Genomic DNA, 22,892 nt, shown 5'->3' with positions numbered 1-22,892 from the left:
TTAGGCTTGATGATATTCATTCTGGATTTTCCTTACTCTAGAAGGAGCTGTTGTCTTTTTCCCCTAACAAAGACTATGATGATGTGTTCCTCTGGAAAAGTGATCCTAAAGGTGAATTTACGGTTGCCTCAGCCTACAAAAACACCTTTTCTCAAACCAGTAATCCCATTTGGAGTAAAGTTTGGAACAACATTTTGATCCCTAAAGTCAACATTTTCTTTTGGCTTGCTTCTCATAATAGTACCCTTACTCTTGACAATTTGATCCGAAGAGGTTTCAAATTCCCTAATAGATGTGAGCTATGCTAGAAGGAGGGGGAATCAGTTGATCATCTCTTTTTTCACTGCTCTTTTACCTAGGATATTTGGTGCAAAATGTGGGAAAAATGGAAAGTTAATTGGGTTATGAACACGAGTATCAAGGATATTATCTAGCACTGAAATTTTCCAACCAAATACCAACTTATCAAGAACCTTTGGTCTTTGACCCTCCCCATGATTTGCTGGGGCATTTGGATGAAAGAAATAATAGGATATTTAGGGAAGCTAAGTGTAATACTTAGGTGTTCTTTGAAAAAATCTGCAAGGCTATAAAGGAGAACATCAATATTCCTCACAAGAACAATCAACAATGGTTTGTTACTGATATGAATGATATGGAAAGAAACATCCTCACTGAATGGAACCTAATACATAAGATCTACAGATCAGAAAATAAGAATAGGTGAGATAATATTGTTTGGCATTTTTTTGATTATGACTAGATAAAGGTAAATTTTGATGGGGTGGCTAAAGGAAACCCTGGGAAGGCTGGTGGTGGAGGAGTTATTAGAATGCTCAAGGAATTTACATTGTTTCTTTTGCTTCTCCTTTTGGGGTCCAAAATAACCATGTGGCTAAAGCTCTGGCAATGCTAAAGAGCCTCCAGCTAGCTCAGGAATTCAAATTCAAAAAAATTTGGCTCGAAGGGGACTCTTTAAACATCATACAAGCCCTCAAAGGTATAAGCTCTGTATCTTGGAATATTACTAACTTAGTTAAAAGTGCTAAATATCTATTAAATAACTATGTTAGTATTAGTATAACTCATACCTTTAGAGAAGGCAATAAGGTTTCAGATATCCTAGCCAATGAAGGGGTCAATTTGGAGAAGGATGTCAAATACATTGGAGAAACACACATTAAAAGGGAAGTTAAAGAGCAATTATACTTTGATCGTATCAATGGGTCAAGTTAATCTCATGATTACTTTTTGGAGAATGACTTCCAAAGATAGATTTTGGGGGTGGATTAACTGTCAGCTAATGAGTGTTTGTTGGCATTATTTCCAAGATCATATGTGTGAGAAAGATTATAGTAGTAAGTGTTGGGTTTGTGCGGCCATAAGCAGCAATTTCAAAACAACGAAAGAGTCTCTACACTAGAATTCTAGAAATAACAAGTTTTCAGGGTTTCATCTATAGACTATGAATTGTAGCAGTGGGTATCTCTACTTGGAGCTCAGAATAGGTGGTAACCTAAACAGGAACGAGCCTCCAGGATGTGAAAATTGGAAGAGTGAATGAAAGGTCTGGAGAAGGCTCCACAGATACGACTTTACTAACTATATGGAAAAGCTTCACAGAATTAGAAATTCTGTGTCTTATGGGTTTGCTAAAAGCTGGAGTAACAACAAAGTCACCCTCTTTGGGGAGATTTGGTAAATTGATGAAAACCTGGTTGCAGAGGTCACGGGTCTTCAAACAGAGGGTACTAAATTCTATAGGGATCAAAAGTATGCAGCTGAAGCTTTCAAAAACTTCCCGAAGTCAGAAGATGAGAAGGGCAAGCTTGTGAAGAAGGAGAACATCTCCTACTACACTCCCCAATAGGTAAAGCCCTTTTGGCAAAAATTTCTTAGGTTTTTAATGGAGTATTTGACTGTGGATGGAAGATTTACAAAAATTTATAACTATCACTTTGCTATTTTGAACCATTTCCATCATGGGGCTAAAATTTCCCTGCCTTTCTATTTAGGGTCCTCTCTAAATGAAAGTCTTGTAGACCATGCTAAAAAGCCTAACTCTTACCCTTTAGCCCACCAAGGGCTTATACTGCTAATATATGAATATCTAAAGGACAAGGGCAGGGCAACCAAAGATGACCCCTTGATCACTAACGCTGATATCTCTGAGAGTTGCAAAGACTCTGACTCGGATGGGGATTAGCCCAATACCCCTACCCACTAAAAAAGGAAAGTTGAAACAGAGCATGAGGAAAAGGAGGTGCATTATGATGAGGAAGAGGAAAAGGATAAGGACATTGATATAGAAATGGAGAAAAATAAGGATGAGAACAATGGTGAAGGGGAGGAAGGGGTAAATCTGAAAACCCTCACTCTAACCCTAATGGCTCGAAAAGTGAGAATGTTGCTCTGAATCCTAAGGAGTATGACAACCCTAACTCTAAGGAGACTAAATAGGGAAAGGACTCTGTGAACACCATCTTGAACACCGCCTATAACTACACTCTGGAATCTTTCAATTTCCAGAAATGGGTTGTCAAAAACATGACCAGTATGCAAGGTAAGCAAAGGGAGCTGGACGATAAAATTAATAAATTTATTAAGGATTCTAACTCTAGGAAATAGAATGAGGATACGGAAAACAGTGAAGCTAAGGAGGAAATGGAGATGGAGGATTGGCTGGAGAAAGATCTGATCAAAGGGGACCTAAAACACTTGGAGGATGTTATTAGAACATTGAAAGAGTAGGTAGAGGAGGACAAAGACAACATCAACACCTGCATCACCCATGATGAGAAGGCTTTAAAAAGCCTCATGAACCACAGCCTCCAAGTCCTTAAAGTTTCCTCCCAGAATATGAATGCTCTGGTGGATAATTTGGAAAGGAAAAATCAGGATAAGAACCTGGTAATTATAGAAGATGCTCCAACCTCCAGCCCCACCCACCAGAATCCTAGACGCAGAACTAGGTAGACCACTACTGGGAAGGACACCAAAATGAAAGAGAGCCAGCTGGGATAGGAAAACAATGACCTAAGGGAAGTGGCCAAGGCGATGACGCTCTTGGTTTAGAATGTTGAGGAATCTATTAAGAGTTTTTTATTAACTTGTAATGTTGGGCTTGGGGCCAATTTCTTGCTAGCTTCTTACTGTCCCTTTCTTTACTGTTGGTTTTTTTGCTGGTCCTTTGCAGCTGTCTTGTTTTGTTTCCTTATTGGCTATCTTTCGAATGTAATCGGGTTTCAGGTCCCTTAAAACCTATTTTTACTTAATCAAAGAAAACAAAAGCAAACCTAAATATATACAGACAGGGACCTACTGTGCATGGCCATAAAGAGAAGTAATGTTTCAGGAACTGTCCATGCACTGGAAATTCCTATACTTCATCATTCATATTTTTCAAAAAATATGAGTCCTTTCCATTAAGATGACAAACCACAAAGGGGCCAATCCATAATGACTCAAATTTCTTATGCTTTCCCTTGTCCCATCCTTTCACATTCCATTGAAGAATTACATCACCGATTTGGAACTTTCTCAATGAGGTTCTCTTGTCAAATAGGTATTTAAACTGCAATTGGATCTTTAGATTCCTCTTGTGGGCCAGAGTTCTAATTTCTTCAACTTCTACTATGTGAATCATCTGGTCTTCCATGGGTTCAGATAACTCCATGTCTTCAACTCATAGGAACTTATACACTGGAAGAAGATTATTGACAAGCACCCTAGATTGTGTGCCAAAAACTAATTCAAAAGGGGAAACCCCAATAGCCTTTTTGACACTAACCCTATCAGCCCATAAAGCCAATTTTAACTTTTGGTCCTAGGACCTTTTGTTCTCTTCTAGGATTTTCTTGATAATGTTTAGGAGGCTCTTGTTACTAGATTCAACTTGCCCATTACCCTGAGGATGATAAGGCAAAGAGTAAGACATAACTATTCCATGACTGGTACAAAATTCAACAAACTCTTCTGACCTGAAGCTCATGGCATTATCCATCACTAATTTTATAGGGACTCCGAATCTAGTTATAACATTATCGATTAGAAAGTCAATAACAACCTTACTTGTGGCTCTCTTGGTGGGTATAGCTTCAATCCATATGGTAAAATAGTCAATAGCTACTATAATCCACCTATGACCTCTTCTTGATTTCTCAACAATTTCTCCAATAAAATAAATGCCCCATTGGGCAAAAGGGGCTTCCACTATAACTGGGTTGAGGGGTAAAGCTCCCTCATACTTCAACTTTGATGAAAAATTCTAACATGGGTCACATCTCCTAACATATTCATGGGCATCTTTAAACAAAGTAGGCCAATAATATCTAGCTCAGATTATGTTACCATCAGTTGTATTAGTAGAGTAATGACCTCCACACACTCCATCATGCATTTCAGTTAACACTCTCCTAGCTTGGGATTCATCCAAACACATTAGCAATGCCCCATCTCTATTCCTCCAAAATAGATCACCCTGAATGAGGACATATTTTTGTGACTTCAACTTCAGAGTTCTTCTCTGATTATGTGTCATTCCTTCTGAAAATGTTGCATCGCTTAAAAAATGTACTATCTCTGAATACCAGGGCTATATTTCAATACTGGTGACCAGGATATTCTCAACTTCAACATTATTTATTTCAACATCAAGAAGGTTTGACTTAGCCATAAGCTTAGCAAGGCCTAAACCTCTCACCAATTTAATGATCTTTATTTCCAAATCAAACTCCTAGATTTTGTTTATTCATTTGCATCTCTTACCTGTGACCATAAACTGGGATAAGATATCTTTGACAGAAGCATGTGGGACATAGGCAACTACTTGTGCATTTACAAGATATGGCCTAAAAGCTTTGACAGCCTTGACCAAAGCATATGCTAGCTTTTCCATGATTTCATATGTTAATTCTGCAGCCACTGTGTGATATGAAGGAAAAGAAAACAAAGAGAAAGGCTTACTATAATTAGGGGACTTCAACACTGGTGCTTCCTGAATAGCCTTTTTGATCTTAGCAAAATCCTTTGAAGCTTCTTGATCCCTGCAAAATTTTGTATCCTTTTTAAGTAGTTTAACAATGGGCTTGACTATCTCTGCAAAATTTGCAATAAATTTTCTAACAAAATTAACTTTGCCCAAAAAAGATTGGATACCTTTAACATTCTTTGGTTGAGACACATTGTTTATTGCCTCAATTCTCTTAGGGTCTATTCTTACTCCTTCTTTACAGACAATATGCCCTAGCAACTTCCCTTCAGTAACAACAAATTGACACTTCTTAGGATTTAAGGATACTCCAAATTCCAAAGCTTTTTTGAAAACCTGTTCTAAGTGTCCACAGTGGTCATCCACCTTTTTGGAGAAGCATGTCAGATCATCTTGATATACTACCATGATGATGTTGATGAATTCTTTGAAAGCTACATCCATCGCCCTCTGAAAAGTAGCTCCAGCATTTTTCAAGCCAAAAGACATTCTGATATACACATAAGCTCCCTAAGGGGTGGTGAAAGCAGTTTTGAATTGTTCTGATTCTTTTACCAACACCTGGTTATACCCTGAAAACCCATCCATCATAGACAATAGGTCACAACCAGTCACTCTTTGCAAAATAGCTTCCATATTAGAAGAAGAATAATTATCTTTCAAGGAAGCAACATTTAAGTTCCTAAAGTCAACATAGAGTATTATGTCCCCATTCTTCTTTCTCACCGGGACCAAATTGGAGACCCTTGAGGAATGCCTTATAGACTTAATAATTCCCCCTTCTCTTAACTTGGTTAATTCTTGCTGCATCTTAGATTCCAACAGGGGGTTAATAGGTCTTTGTTTTTGTCTAAAAGGCTTAGCATCTGGAAGTAAAGGGACTTCATGCTGAAACAAATCCTATCTATACGCCTTTAGATCCTCATAAGACTAAGAAAAGACATGCTTATATTTCTTTAATAAATTAATAAGATTCACTATGACATGAGGAGGCAAAAATTTTCCAATATATACCAACTTAGGGGATGATTTTGTCCCCAAGTTTACTTCCTCTAGCTCATCTAACTTAGTGGTTGATTATTGGTGCAGATGACTATCATTGTAACTGAACATACATTCAAGCTCTACCAACCCTTTAGGTATTTTATTAGTTTCTAATTGAACCAGGTCATTTCCAAACGTAGTTTCTCTATTGTCAACCACTTCCACCAAGGCATTGCAATCAATTTTTTGTCCATCATAGTCATTAATGCTTTGTATAAACCTGAGAATATCTTCATCATTAGCAAACACTTGCCAATTATATACATTGTCAGGAATGATAGGCCTAGCCTTTATCTCAACTATGGATATACCAGTTAGTGTTGCATCATCATTCTTTAATGCAACATTCGCTAAGAAATCTGCCATGATATTCTTAGATCTTTCTATCCAATTTATAGAAAATGCACTAAAATGCTCAACCACATCCCATATTGCCTGCTTGTACCTTTTCAATCTATCATTCTTAGATGCATACTTGGATCTCACTTGGGAAACAACCAATTCTAAATCTCCTAACACCCTCAATAATTGAATCCCATGCCTTTTTGCAACTTCAAGCCCCAATAACAGGGCTTCATATTCAGCAGTATTATTTGTACACTAAAAGGCTAACAAGAAGGAATACTTAAAATTTATACTTGAAGGAGACACAAAAAGAACCCTTGCTCTAGATCCTTCTTTAGAGAAATCTCCATCAAAATACATTTGCCATAAGCCATGTTGTTGAGATTCCAATTCAATCACAATAGAGGCAGTATTCTTCAATTGAGGTAAAATTGGTTGTAGTCTAAAATTGTCAAGATCCACATCAATCATACAATTGAGCATACTAGGATCTACTTTCTCAGTAACCCTAGGGGCATGTGGTTTTCTATACAATTTGACTTGCTTCCCATTAATTGGGATGGTAGCACATGATAGATCCAACTGAACATTTCCACCTACTGCTGCAGCCCACTGCCTGGATAATAACATACCATAATGAGGTTTGGTGTCAGTTACAATGACATCCATTTTGTATGTTGCTTCAAGGAATGTTGCTATTTTTACTTCAACATCTCTCATTGTACCTATCATAGGTACTTCTCTATTATCCATAGCATAACACTTCCCATATACTGTACTCACTGACAGTCCTAATTCTTTCATGACACCATAAGGCATTGCATTTGCAGCTACACCATAATCTATCATAAATTTTTTAATCAACCGGTTATTCACTAACAAAGTAACACAGAAAGGATCAACCTGTGAGGGTTCTTGTGTAGTAGTTGTTCCAACATATACCTCTGGGGTTTGTAGCTCCTGATCCTTTTCATCCTTAGTTGAACCGAAAGGTAAAGTTGTGTTACTGTCAAATATGTTAGAAAATAAAGATAAAGCAACTTGTCTATGTTCCTTTATTTTTAATAGTTCTATCAATGGGATAGTGACTGTGATCTGGGTAAGAGCCTGAACCCTATAAAATGTGGAACTATTGATCACCTCAGTATTAGCCTTAACCTTTTCTATCTTAGGCTAACTTGCCTTCTTCATTGTGGTTGTTTCTTGTATATCATTTTTGGCTTTATCATCTGTACCCTTGGGTACTTCTTTAACTTGATTTTTATTTTCTTGACCAACTTGAGGCAAGGTAGCACTACTTCTGCTTTCTTCTGGGATACTTCCTTCATAAACATGGACCCAGGTTCACCTTGATCGCTATCCCTCTTAGTACTCCTCAAATTGTAATTGTTCTTAGCTTTGGCTATGGCAGCTTTAGAGAGATTTTTCACCTCTTCATCACTAGGCCTTCTGAGATGAACTTCTTCATCTTCAATTGTTACCACATTAAAAATGGGATGCCAATCAAATGTTAGCTATCCTTAGTAAGACCTTTTACTATCCATCACATCACACTCACTAAATTCACTTTGTAAAGACTCATCATCACTTTGTATGATGGTTTCAAACATATTTATATCAGTCTCAGCCTCTTGTCTCATGGATTCTTCAAGGGATTGAGGTACAACACGTTGATGAGGAGAGTGTGGTCCATCACAAGCTATACACCAAGGAGTGTTCTCTATGTAATGAAAACTTTTTCCTTTTAAAGGATTAGGGATATCTTGGCTCTAAGTATTTTTTAGCTTCTCACTTTGAGGCTTACCATCCTTCCAAGTAGTGTTGTAAGGCATATCATGCAACCTAGGAGGTCTGTCTTGCCAATTATAATGGGGTTTATCATTTTTACTCACCTTGGTAGTAAGGTCCTTCATGGCAGTCACTAACTTCTCTATTTTGTCTTCTTCCTTAGCACCTTTGTTAGGTTTCTGTTTTGATTCCTACCATAGCCTACCATCAGTTCTTCTTCCTAGTTTTCCAGATGCTTTTCTATTTCTCTCTACATTGATGGCAATCCTAAATGCATCTCTCAGGCTATGTGGATTTTTATCGCTCAAAATATAAGCCATTTTAGAATCGAAGGCATTGTAATAAGTATTTAGGCACATATTATCATCTAACCTCATTACCTGATATAATCTATGCATTGCTTTCTAAAATCTGCCATTAAAATCCATGACAATTTCATTATCAGACTTTCTCATATTGTTGAACTCACTGAGCATGAAGCTCACATTTGTCTTGTCACCATACTGTTCCTGAAAATAGTTTTTAAAATCTTCCCGAAACCCAATGTTGTTCATAGGAATACCTCTATACCAGTCTCTTACATCATCTATTAAAGATTGTACAAACAATTTCATGATGACATCTTCATCTATGATTTCATTGTTGGCATATGGACACTCCAATGAGACATTGTGTGTGATTGAAGGTTTTGTCATTGATGGCAACCTTGCAATCCTATGGCACCGGCAAGACATTATACTGGCAAAGCATTACATAGGCAACCTTGCAATCCTATGGCACTAACAAGACATTATACTAGCAAAGCATTACACAAGCAACCTTGCAATCCTATGGCACCGACAAGACATTATACCGACAAAGCATTACTCAAACAAGACAGTGCACCGACATCAGCAAGATCACTCTACACCGGCACCGACACAGAAAAGAACATGTATACCGGCACAGTGTTCGACAGGATTTTGGATATGTAATATTTTGTTTATTATTGTAAGCCGACTTGGAAAATTGTAAAATGACTCTTGTATATAAAAGAGATCATTGTAGTCATTTGTAGGATATGAATAGGAAGCATAAAAATTATAAGGCAGACCTAATGTGCGAATTGTAGGTCAAGGGTATATGTAAAGAATAGAGCAAGAACCAGTACTAAATCTGGCATTGAAGATGCTATTGTAAAGTAGTATAGATCATTGGATTTGCATAATCCTCATTGTAAGTTAGTGTGACCTCTTATTGAGCAGTGTGCTTTAGGCAGTTGGCCTTCCTGCATGTGCAGGCCCCCATTGTAAGTAATATTCTCTTATTGGCCAGTAAGTGAATATTGTGTGTCACAAATCCCATCGAGGTTTTTCCCACACCGGGTTTCCTCGTTAAACATCTTGTGTTATGGTGTTCTTTTCATGTGGATGTTTTTGATTTTGTTATTTACTTTAATTCTTGCATATCGGTATATTGTTACTTTATGTTCTGCATATTCAGTTTTAAGAAAAGCTCATTACCGGTCAGATATTGATTCACCCCCCCTCTTAGTATCTATGGGAACCCTAACAATTGGTATCAGATCTTGGTTTTTTATTTTCAGAAGCCTAACAGATTGAGGAAGATCTTGAAACCGGTAAAGATGGAAAATCTGATGAAGCAACTTGAAGGAGCTCTTACTGACTATGATGCAGAGAAGTTGAAAAATATCAAATTAGAAGATGATTTAAAAGCAGCTCAGGACATTGTTCAGGCACTTCAAGAAAATCTTACTGTTACAAGAAATAAGAGAAGAGAACTTTGTGAAAAATTGCAAAATGAGAATGATGAAAAGGAATCACTAAATGATATGATAAGCAAATTGAAACAAGAGATCATGACAACAAAAAATGAAATGCAAGATATGACTATGAGATTTTGCAAAGAGATTGAGGACAGAAAGAAGAATGAAGAAGAATTGACCAGAAGACTAAGTGATGTAGCAAATGAGAACACAAGACTTAGCTATGAAAATGACATGTTGAAGATAGATTTGATGCATACTCAGAATGACTCGAATGAACTAATGAGACAAAAAGAAATCTTGGAAAGGGAATTGGAAATTGCAAATCAACACAAAGAAAAATTCAAGAAAAGCTCAGAAGAACTTGGTACCTTATTGAAGAATCAAAAACCCAAAGGTGATACTTCTAGAATTGGATTTGAAGTTGGAGAAAGCTCCAGTACTGCAAATACCCAAGACCACAGCAAACCGGTAAGACCTTCTAATACTTACAAATTCAATGGAAAATGCTTTAACTGCAATAAATATGGTCATAGGGAAAATGAATGTAGATCTAGGAATTATCAAAATATCAATCCTCCCACCGGTCAATGCTCCAAATGCAACAAAATTGGTCATAACTCTGAAAATTGCAGAATGAATGTAAGATGTTATGTTTGTGGAAGATTTGGTCATTTATCAAATAAATGTAGAACACAAACCGGCATAGGTTATGGGAAAGCTATTCAGATAAATAATGTAACTTGTTATGCATGTAACAAAATTGGTCATATTGCTAAATTTTGTAGAAGTAAAGGTACACCGGTAGATAACAGAAGTACTAGCTTAAAAGGTAAAGAAAAGGTTGCCGGTAGATAACAGAAGTACTAGCTTAAAAGGTAAAGAAAAGGTTGAAGAGGTTAAGCAAGAATTTTCAAAGAAATGGATTAGAAAAGGTGATCTAAATATTGGGGATACTCCTCCACCAGTTGAACCAACAAATGCTCCACCAACAGGACAATATGATGCTCCACCGGCAGGACAGAGCAATGCTCCATCGGCAGGATGTTCTTCATCAAATTGAAGAAAATTATCTTGAGGGTTTGGCAATCTAATGACACATGTGCTATTATTCCCTCGGTTAGAGAAAAGAAGTTGAAAATCATTCATTACCGACAAATAAAGTTAAGCTAATACATTATCGGCAAGCAATTAATGTGGTAGGTAGCAGAAAAGACTTTATAAAATATGGTTTTTGGCTCCATTTCATTTCACTGTGAATTCAAACTTTTAGAGAGCGCGAAGATTTCCGAGCTAAAGATTTCCGAGCAAAGAGGCAAAGCACTTTAGCAATCAATCCATCCAAAGGCAGAAAAAGGTATTTATCATCATGGCATCCTCCTCTGCACCTAAATTCATAGCAAACCCTACATTAGTCGAGGTTATAAAATGACCTAGGCCCGTGTTTCAGCTAGTTCCCAAGGTAGCTAAGAAAGATGACAACACAGGTGCTTTTTCAAAAATTCCAAAAGGTGTTGTTTATGCAGAAGACCCTAGAATGTATATTCATTGCAACATAGAAGAATTAGGTGATGAAGAAATCAAAAACATGTATAAGTTTGTTATATGTGACAACTCCGGGAATGTGAAAGCTGAACATAAAATTGTTGAAACCCTAGGATTCACTGAAATCCTCTAAATTCCTGAATTTCCCAAGGAAATGGTTAGGATAGTTCTAAGTAGGGTACATGGTTCATTCTTTTGGCTTGACTCAGTGCATAAAATTACAAAGGAAGCTATGAAAGCAGTAACAGGGTTACCTTCCACCGGTAACAGACCTGACAAAACCAAGAAGGTCTCCAATGACTTAGTAACAAACTTAATTGGTGCAACATCCGATAAGAGATCATTGAGAGTTAATGATGTGACTGATACAAATGTTAGATTTGTTAGCATGATTATAGGTTACAAAGAAACTCATGCTAATAGGCTTAACTCAGTTTCCAGTTTATGCATAAAGAGTGATTATGACATGGTTAAGGACAATGTAAAAATTGATATCTGTGAATGGTAAAAGGATGAGTTAATTGACAATTTAGCAAAAATCAAGAAGGGTAAGAAAGGAACCTTTTGATTTGGAAATTTACTTGTATGCTTAATGCTACATATAACCAAACAGGCTCCCGATATAGGCAACAAGGATTTTGGATTTGACATACTGGTAGGAAAACAATTATCTGACTTATTCAACAACATGGGTGAAAACAGAGAAAAGAATATCAATGAGTATTTTCAAGCACTAAAAGTCATAATGAATAAAAGAATTAGAATATCATAGGAAATTGTCAACAAATACAAGGATGATATATGTTTTGTAATAAAAAAAGATGAGATCTAGATGGAAGCAGTCATCCCAAGGATAGTTTGGGTAACAGAGATGGGGTATGAAATAGATGACCACATAGTGGAAACTTATGCCAAAGCACTTCTGGAAGCCCCCAATGAACCAAAGGAAGAAGTATTTGGTAGTGCTGAGACCATCAAAAGTCAAATTCAATCTAAAAAGAGAGTGAAAAAGGTTGAGGCATTTGTGAGAAAAGGAACCAGACAAGCAAAAGCCATAAAGGAAGATGTATTAAAGAAAACAGGCATAACAGAAGATGAGCTAGTAGCCCAACAACCTGAAACTCATCTATCACCGGTAGATACTTCCTCAGAAGGAGATATGCCAGCAACTTTCAAAAGAGTTGTTAGGAAAAGAGACCCCTCACCGGTAACCACTCCTTCACCTAGAAGGACAAGACAGAAGCAACAAGTCGTGAGATCTCCAATCAAGAAGGTCACACCTAAGAAGAAATTGATCCTCAAAAAGAAGAAGAAGACAAACACTGACTTGGCCCCTCTTGACATATTACTGAATGAGATCATAGAGGAAGGTAAACTAAAAAACATAGGGAAAATCTATGACACCCTATCAGATGATGAGAAAGGACAAGTTGAAGAGAGTGTCATATTACACATGGACATGTATAAAAAGTTTTTGTTGCAAGTCTTAAATGAAATTCCTGATGAACTATATAAAAGACTTGAGGCCAGAAGGCAAGGAATAATTGAGCTGGATAAGAAAATAAAAATAGAAAAATTACTTGTAGTATACCCGGTCAACTCACCTAAAGAAATTGATGATCTGATAGCTCAAGCCAATCGGACAGTTTTTTCCACTGCACACCGGAAAATTTCACTAATGGAAGGTAGAGTTACAGAAGTTTCAAAGGAAATAGAAAATGGTTGGGATACATTCTTGGTTCAAAAAGAAAAGCAAGAAGAATATAGGAATCCCAAGCCCATTCTGGTATATCAGAAGGACAAGGATAAAGGGAAAGGTAAAGTTGGTGGACCACCAAGTATCAAGATTAGAGACAACTTACCCCCACCTCCTTTAAATACTCCATCGATAAAAACAACAACTGCAGAAGATCAACTGGTAGCTAAGAGCATGGATACAGAGGATAATAATCCTAATCCTGAAGTCCTATATACTGTGAATGTTGATACTCAGAAAATCAACATAGTGGTAGATAAGGATACAATAGATAAATCAGGAAACAAAGAGCAACCGGCAACAGAAAACAAAGAGCAACCGACAACAGATTTAGAGAAAAAGATGGAATCTGGAACACAAACAAAGAAACCAACAGAGCTAAAAGCTCCAGAATAGATGCCACCGGTAAGAAATGATGTAGGAAAACCAATGCTTAAAGAGATGGAGACACAAACAGACCTACCTGAGGTCAACACTAGCATGGTCACTTCCACCGGCACTCAGTTTGTTGGGTCACCATCAAATGTAACAGAGGTATTGCTTGAATCTATCAAGAAAATAACTGATTATAGCTCACAAGCTTATAAAGCGATAGATGATTCAATTCCATTTTTGAAATCAATAGCTCCTAATTGTAATATAGACAATAAAGATTCTTTAGGCCAGTTGGATACACTTTGTAAATATATTTCTGGAAATTTTGAGCAAACAAAGGTAGAAATTGTAAAGGAAAGTGTAGAAAAAGAGAAATAGAAATTCTTTGAGGAAGGAATAAAGAACTGTAACAGGGAATTTGACACACTTCTACCAGAATTGTGCAATTTATTGAAAGAGTACAAAACTCTATACAAAGACACCTGTAAGATAAAATTTTTGACCATAGATGTAGACAAAAAGATGAGCAAGGTATAGGAAGAGATCAATAAACTTGTAGATAATTTTGTTAACTCACCTGATACATTATCAGCTTTTGAGGAAAATATAACAAATTTTGAGGAAGAATTGCTCAAATTAGAAAGAGAGAAAGAGAAAATAATAAACAAGGCAAAATTCTTGAGATCTAAACTAAGTATAAGATTGGACTATTTAGCATCTCCACAGAAGGAAATCTCAGAGGCACTAACATAGGGAAGCAAAACACCGGCAAAGCACTTGTAGCATCTCACCAGTACAGTATACAGAACTGAGATAGCAATAAAAGATGACAAGAAGTCTATGGATGGTATAAACTTAATTTTGGGATATATTCTTCAGATAATAACCATCCAACTATGAGGTTGAGGCTATGGATTGGTACAACTAACCTTTGTCATTGATGCCAAAGGGGGAGTAGTAGGATGAGAAAATTCAAAGCATAGGGATCACATGCTTAGGGGGACTCTCACATTTTTGGTAACATTTTTGGTCTACACATTTTTGGATATCCTTTTGAAATTTCTCATGAGTGTTGCCATCAATGCCAAAGGGGGAGATTGTTGGCATATGGACACTCCAATGAGACATTGTGTGTGATTGAAGGTTTTGTCATTGATGACAACCTTGCAATCCTATCGCACCAGCAAGACATTATACTGGCAAAGCATTACACAAGAAACCTTCCAATCCTATGGCACCGGCAAGACATTATACTGGCAAAGCATTACACAGGCAACCTTGCAATCCTATGGCACCGGCAAGACATTATACCGGCAAAGCATTACTCAAACAAGATAGTGCACCGACATCAGCAAGATCACTCTACACCGGCACTAGCACATAAAAGAACATGTATACCGGCACAGAGGCCGACAGGATTTTTGATATGTAATATTTTGTTTATTATTGTAAGCTGACTTGGCAAATTAGAAAATGACTCTTGTATATAAAAGAGATCATTGTAGTCATTTGTAGGATATGAATAGGAAGCATAAAAATTATAAGGCAGACCTAATGTGCAAATTGTAGGTCAAGGGTATATGTAAAGAACAGAGCAAGAACCGGTACTGAATCCAGCATTGAAGATGCTATTGTAAAGTAGTACAGATCATTGGTTTTGTATAATCCTCATTGTAAGTCAGTGTGACTTCTTATTGAGCAGTGTGCTCTAGGCAGTTGGCCTTCTTGCATGTGCAGGCCCCCATTGTAAGTAATATTCTCTTATTGGCCAGTAAGTGAATATTATGGGTCACAAATCCCACCGAGGTTTTTCCCACACTGGGTTTCCTCATTAAACATCTTGTGTTATGGTGTTCTTTTCATCTGGATGTTTTTGATTCTGTTATTTACTTTAATTCTTGCATACCGGTATACTATTACTTTATGTTCTGCATATTCAGTTTTAAGAAAATATCATTATCGGTCAGATACTGATTCACCCCCCCTCTCAGTATCTGTGGAAACCCTAGCATTCATAATCATTTATTAAGTCACCAAAAGAATTCAAGTGTTCTTCTATACTGATTGCATTATTCCTAGCAAATTTATGAAATCTATCTCTCAATTTAGTAGGAACATGGTTGGGATACCCTGGGATTCCATCAGAAAAGAGGTGCCTATAAAGTTCTAAGTTAATAGGTCTTCTTTGGAATGGGTTAGCAGCATGGTTATCACCCATGTTCATTCTTACATTGGGGCTCTTAGTCAGAGAGATTTGGTAACCTTGGCTAGTAATAGGGACTTGATTGGCTATGGTAATGCTAATAGGCAGAGTTGGCTGAATTTTAACAAGACAGAGTGAAGCCTGATGAGGAATGCATTTATTTTGATCTACTAAGGGAAATGTGATAGGAGGTGCTTTCAGATAACTTATATTCCTTTTAACTTCTTGGTTAGCTTCTTCCAATTCAGCCTTTTCTAACTCCATTTGCAACTCTTCCTTCTCTTTCCTCATCCTTTCCATCTCTCTCTCATGCACTGATAACATGTGAGAGATCTCCACCATAGTCTTAGATCTAGACCTACCTTCTATGCATTTCTACTTTCCTTTGTCAACATCATTTCTAACTGGTTGCGGGTCACTAAGAACTTCCCTATTTGGTTGCACTACTGACTTGTATGCTGGTTTGGTTGTGGGAACTAGAATTTCTCTAATCACAGGACCTTCATCCTCACTCTTGGCCTTTTCTTGGGCAAGCAACTCAAGGTCAACAATTTGTCTTAGGAGTCTATCTCTCTCCATCAATTTTGCCTTTAATTCTCTCTCTTTATTTGTTTCTTTTTGGGCTCTTAAGGAGATCAAGTGCTGGACTCTTCTATTCAGGTCCTCTATTTCTTGGGATACTTTATCTTCATCAGGGAAGATTTCTTCAGAGTCTGATATATTGACTTGGTCAATATCAATCAAACTGATGTTTCCATCAATTGTCCTAGGTATAGAATCCCTGACTATGTTTGAACTACTTCTGTCTTTCCCAAAAAAACTAGCATGGGCTATCCCTTTATTTGAAACATGGACATCTTCTATATTCCCAAATAAACCAGAATGGAAACCTAAAACATTATGCTCAGATTAGCGGGAAGAATAATTTGAATTTACATAGATAGGTCTCTCAGATATCTTACCTATTTACACCCAAGCAGCATTGGATAGCTCATGTACCACTGATCTTTTCTAACCTCTACGTGACTGTTTAGGCAATCCCTCCTACAACATCTCATGAGGATGCTTCTTCATGAAAGACCTGGTGTTTTTTCCTCCCTCCATTATTCTTGATTTCTTAAAGAATTTCACTTATTTCGAAAGGATTGGTTAAGATTATCAAAGTCACCACCCACAAAGACTATGGGAAATATGAAAACAAACTTTAAACAAAATATTTGCTGAATTTTAAACCCAAAATCATGAAGATTTTCAAAGAGAGGTGGGAAAAACATGAATCAAAGGTTAGGCAAAAATTTTAAACACAGATATCCAACCAACATTCCGAGCTAATTCAATTGCCAATCTGTAACATGAATACACATTATGACTCTCCCCAGTAGAGTCACCACTTTTGTTGTTCTCAAATTCCGATTCCGCTCTTATCCCCTATAAGAAAATAATAACTTTGTCTGCAAATAAAGAGATCAAGGAAAACAAAACCCTAGAGCAACATATGACAAGCTTTCAAGAACCTTCTACACTTTGAACTTATCCAAAGTTCAGGTGGGTATACCTCCTGTGAATAATTTCAAACTTTTAAATGAGATCCATAGTAAACCAGTGTCCAAAAACCAGTGGATCTTATCACCTCAACATAAACTAAAAAAATAAAGGAAAGATTATGCTCATTTTAGTATTGATCCTCAAGAATTGTAGTAGAGAAACTACAACTAATACGAGTGGCTTATCTAGGATATAGAGTCATCTAAATTAAACAAGGATTTCACAATTAAACATCTCCATATATCTCATCACTTTGGCTTCTATCAACCCCATACATGCCTGACATATATAAGACTCCTCCCTTGTTAGACTAAATAGTGTTCATCAAATTCTAAGTCTCCCATAAAATAACCTACTAACAGAGATATTTCATGCGTATTTAATTCCTCTCCTAAAATGGAAAGCTAAGAAACATATCTATGAAGATTGCATTACAGTCCATGTTTGATTGAATTACCCTAGATTACCCAAATGAAACCAGTAAATTATTGAAAGAACACCAGAAGACAACACAAATTCTAGGCTCGAAAGTTTATGGTCTGTATATTGATATTCATTTTGAAAAATCTTACAAAACTCAGAATATTCTCTATAAACTTAGATAAACCTAGATAGATTTCTGTAGAGTCTCTTTACAAATTCTTGTGATCCCTTTCTAACTGGTCCTGGTATCCATTTATAATAGTATGGATGCATACAAGCTTCAGACCTTTTCAAAAAAGTTTGTTACAACAATCTTCTTGTTTCAACAAGAAGTTACAAATCTTTTCCATTTTCTAACGACCCCCTTTCGCCGGTTATCATCCTACAGCTTCTTCTTGAACTTCTACATTCGACACCGCATACTTTCTTGTCCATTCTTGGTACACGTCATCAGCAGGCAATGAGAAGTTAATAACTTTCCCTCTTGTCTTGGCCAATCTCTTCTAAGAGTTTCTCATTTTATTAAACTCACAGTTTAGAAAGCCATAGTGTGATTTTATTTTCTCTATCTCCTCAATTGTTCTAGCAAATAGGGAAGTATCATCTGTGTTAATGATTCCCTTTATCCTTAATCATAGGTTGGACCCTAATTCAAAAAGCCATACTTGTTTTTCCTTCAATTGAGCTGGACTAGCAAAACCCCCAGGAAATAATTCAAATTCCTACTCAGTGTATTCCTTTTTATACAAATTGATCTTCCTCTCTGCATTATCTATTCCTTTTGCCAGTTTTGTCAGTTCCTTTGTTATTTCATACATGGACTTGATAATGGGGTTAGCTCCTGCCTCATCATAGGATACACATATAAGTCCTAGGTCCACCTCCCCAGGCATCCACTTGTCCAAAATGAGCATTAGAATAGCCTTGTCTCCATTGAGCTCATTCCACATATCCAAAACTTTACTCATGTTGTTATATAGTAATGAGGATCCTATCGTGTCAGCAGAACTCAAAATTGTGGCCCTCACTCTCTCTTCATACTTATTTGTAAACAGGGTTTGAGCCTTTTTTAACTTTTCCAACTCCTATTGAGTGATGTCAATTGATTGGGAACCACTAGGTGCAGGAGAAGGTGGGAATTCAATGATAGGGCTAGTAGATGGAGGTTGTGTAGGAGAAGAAGCAATCATTAAAGTTGAGGACTCACCTTGATGGTATTGTCCTATCAATTGGCTTTTCAATTTAGCAATAATGCTATCTCGGCTCACTACCTCTCCTTTGGCATCATTGTAAGCTTTTAAGACAGTCTCTAACTTAGCTTGGAGAGTTTCCCTTTCCATTGCTTCTTTCTCTGCCACCACAACATTAAATTTTGTAGTTTCCAAGAGTGTGCTAGCAGCCTCCACCACTCCAGTATTTTGTACCCTCTTTACTATCATACCTCCAATGTACCTGGACTCTGGGGCATCCTTTCTCTTTTTAATTTCATCCCTTTTTAGAGACCACATGACTAGGGTAGCATCATCCTTGCTGAAGGTTACTCCTTCCATAAGCTTGGTCTCTTTCCTGACTACCTCTAAAACCAAGGCATATGCTATATCCCATTCAAGGAGGATGAGAACACAAGAGTTTGCTACCAGTTCCCTTCCTTTCTTAGGAGTGATGGTCTTAAATTCAGTGACCATTTCTTGTTTTATTTCCTCCTCGACCATGGCTGCATCCTTGTGGGGCTGGTCATTCTTCCTCTTCTCACATCTAGCATTGAACTTATCAATATTCTACTTCCACACAAATTGCATGAAAGCTCCTAAGGTAACAGAGTTGTTATCAGCTAAGAATTATTCACTGGCCTGTTTAATAGTAGGATCCAATTCCTAGCCTTTGAACTCATTGGTGGTTATGTCCATCTCATCATCCTTTGGCTCCTTAGGCATTCCATCTTCTACTTCATCATATGTATAGACGATCTCCTCGAGACTCCCTAATTGCAACAATTGTTCAGCTACTACCTGCTCATCTCCTATATGAATGGGGGATTGAGATGGGGAATATAGGGGCTCATTAGTTTGCACTTCCTTTCCCACCCTTTTCTTCTTTGGGGAGTCTTGAATGTCAATGACATCTTGTAGTTTCCTCTTCCCTCTTGAAATAGAAGGCTCCCCTATTGTTGGCACCAACACAATATACTTGGATTTTCTATGTAGAACATAATCACTAGGAGGGATTGCTTTAGCAGATGCAGACCTATCTAGAACTAGTCTTGTCTTCTTAGGGTTTTTTTTAATCACTGCTTCCCTCTTCTCCTTTAGTGTTTGCATTACATCCTCAAAGAAAAGTATTAGGAATTTAGTCTTTTCCTCAAAGGGGTGAAAACTGGATAAAGGGTCATAGCTGCTGTCAAATTGGTGTACAAAATCAAGAGCCCTTTTGTAGGCCACCCATTTCTATTTCCTTAGCTCTTTCTCATCACAATCAAACTTGTTTCTGATGAGGTCTTTAGGGAAATGGAATTGGTGAGGTCTTCCTTTGCATACTGCCCTTTTCCTAAACATACCATTAAAGAAGTCTTCAAGGTCAGAAAACCTTGATACTACCCCTGAAGTTGTTAGTCCAAAGATGCTTTGCTAAGAAAATGCAACCACACAACAAGAGAGTCATGATAAAAAATGGTTGGTGGATCGAGAGAAATGTCGCGTCAATAAAACCCACGCCACATGGCAGCTCAATGCTAGTGCAAAACTGAAACAAGAAAAGTGAGCAATTAGAAAACCCGCCAAGCTGACATTTGTCTTGCTTGATATAAGAGAGGGGGAGAGCTGGCAAAACAAAAGGGCGGAACCACATAAATAGAAGATGTCACCCATGGATAAACTCGAAATAATGTTAACATTTACCATGCCAAGGTGTACTGACACCCAAGGCAAGCAAAAAGTCAACACGGATTTTTACATTTTTAGGCGAGTGGAGAAGGCTATGTTTTTCACATCGCCACTTTTTGGCCCCCATGATCCTCTACTAACCCTCATGTGGGATAAATTGCAAACTCTGAATGAAGGTGATCCTACTGTCAAAATTGCTATACTTGATGGTTACCAGGTAAGATATGAAAACTTGAAGATGGAAGATAATGAAATAATTGTTGTGTTTATGGAAAAAGTAAATGAGATTGCTATGGGAATTCAATTTTGTGGAGGATTTCCGAGTGAAGATGAAATAGTTTCCAAAGTCTTGAGAGCCCTTCCATTAGCTTACAAGATGAAGGAAACTCCAATTAATGAGTTGAGAACAATGGCTAACTCTTCAGTTAACAGAGACATTCTGATTGGGAAACTATCTACTTTTGAGCTTGAAGAATTTGGATCTTCTGGAGCTGTAAAGTCTGAACCTGCTTTTCATGCATCATCATCATCTATCGAAAAAAGTGATTGGAAAGTTTTATATGCAAAAGAATTGGAAGACATGAGGAAAGAAGATGAAGAATTTGAGAAACTTGAAGCCTTATTTGCTAGAAGAGTACCTACTTTTTTGTAATCTTGATGAGAGGATTAGGTTTTTATTGTGTTACCGACCTAATCGATTTGTATTTAAGGTTAATGAAGTTGTTTTGTTTTGGTGTTGGCAAGGGTTGGCAGAAATCAGTAGAGTGTGTGGTTGTCAAACCAGAGAATGAGTCTGTAGTTTGAGTAAAGGCAGATAGAAGCTTAAATGGATCTGATCAAGCAAATGTAGTGTTATTCCGACAGATCAAGCAAACTCCTGTTGTTTTCTAACAATTATAGAAAAATTGAAATCCCCTAACCAGGTAAGCTCTAACAAGATTGGTTACTTATTAAATCCTCTAATTGTTGGCATTACAGTAAGAAAGATTGTTGATATTCAATAAGGATATTGAGAAGGTTGTTGAAGATTATTGATATAACTAAAGAAGGATGATAACTATCTTTATAACATTATTTTGTCATTGATGTCAAGAAATTGATTATTTGATTCAGGATGATGTTGCCATATCTTGAGAAGATTGATTACAAGAGAATGAAGATGTTGGTAAAAGACACAAAAAGAATGTGATGAATAAAGGGAGAAATAAGTAATTCAATGGGCAACTATTATCAAGTTAGACAATGATGAGATCATGATGTTTAGATTGTTTTGATATCCTACATATGTTGTTGATTGTAAGGTTAATACTATACTATGCAACCGAGCAAAGAACCTAGTTGGTAAACCCTAAAGAACCTAGTCGGTAAACCCTAAGGTTATTGATATCGGTTAATGAAGGTGAAATGTCTACTGAGTAAAGTTTAGTATTTTCCGAGTTGAAACTGAGTTATGACAGTGTGCATTGGATGGATAAAAGCATTATTTAATGAAGGACAATGATTAGCTAGAAATGTATAAATGATTGGTATGTCGTGCATGAAGTTTGTTAAGGATCTATGGCAATGGAAAAATGACAGGAAGATCTACAGTGCAGATTGAACCGCAATAACCTTGTGAAAGTTCCAAGAAGGGAATGCAAGTCCCAAGGTAAGGTAAAACATTTTCAGATTGGAAGGATACATTGAACCTAGTCAAGTTTGAAGATCTGATGGGAAATGTGATTAAGGAGATTCAACGGTTAGCAATTGTTTATATATAAGGAATTGTTAATAAACAATGTATGCGGGCAAGTGTATGCACATGGATGCTACATAGTGATTACCAAGCATAGAAGCTTGAAGACCTGTTTTGAATAACAGAGTATAGAGCCCAACAGAGGGACAAGATAAGTCCTATGACTAGATTGTTTTGAGAAAATAAGAATCTTCTTTAGCATTTTAGATGTGAAGTTGCAGATAGATTTTATTACTGTTATTTTGTATGTGACAGAAAATCTCTTAACCGAGTGGACTTAACAGTCTTATATGTAAACCCTCTAGCAAGGTAACATTCTAAATAAGTGTTTGAAATCCTTTGACAAGGTCACTTCTAACAAAGTGAAGATCCTAATAGATCTGAGGGAAATCCCTTAACCGGGTCACATCTAGCAATGTGTTTGTAATCTTTAACAGGATTTGCTTTTAACCGAGCATACTCTAGAAGAGTATATTTCTTAGTGGGTCCGAAATCCCAT

This window comes from Cryptomeria japonica, chromosome 1 (assembly GCF_030272615.1).
Source record: "Cryptomeria japonica chromosome 1, Sugi_1.0, whole genome shotgun sequence".
Taxonomy (NCBI): domain Eukaryota; kingdom Viridiplantae; phylum Streptophyta; class Pinopsida; order Cupressales; family Cupressaceae; genus Cryptomeria; species Cryptomeria japonica.
Note: the sequence above shows the minus strand (reverse complement) of the source record.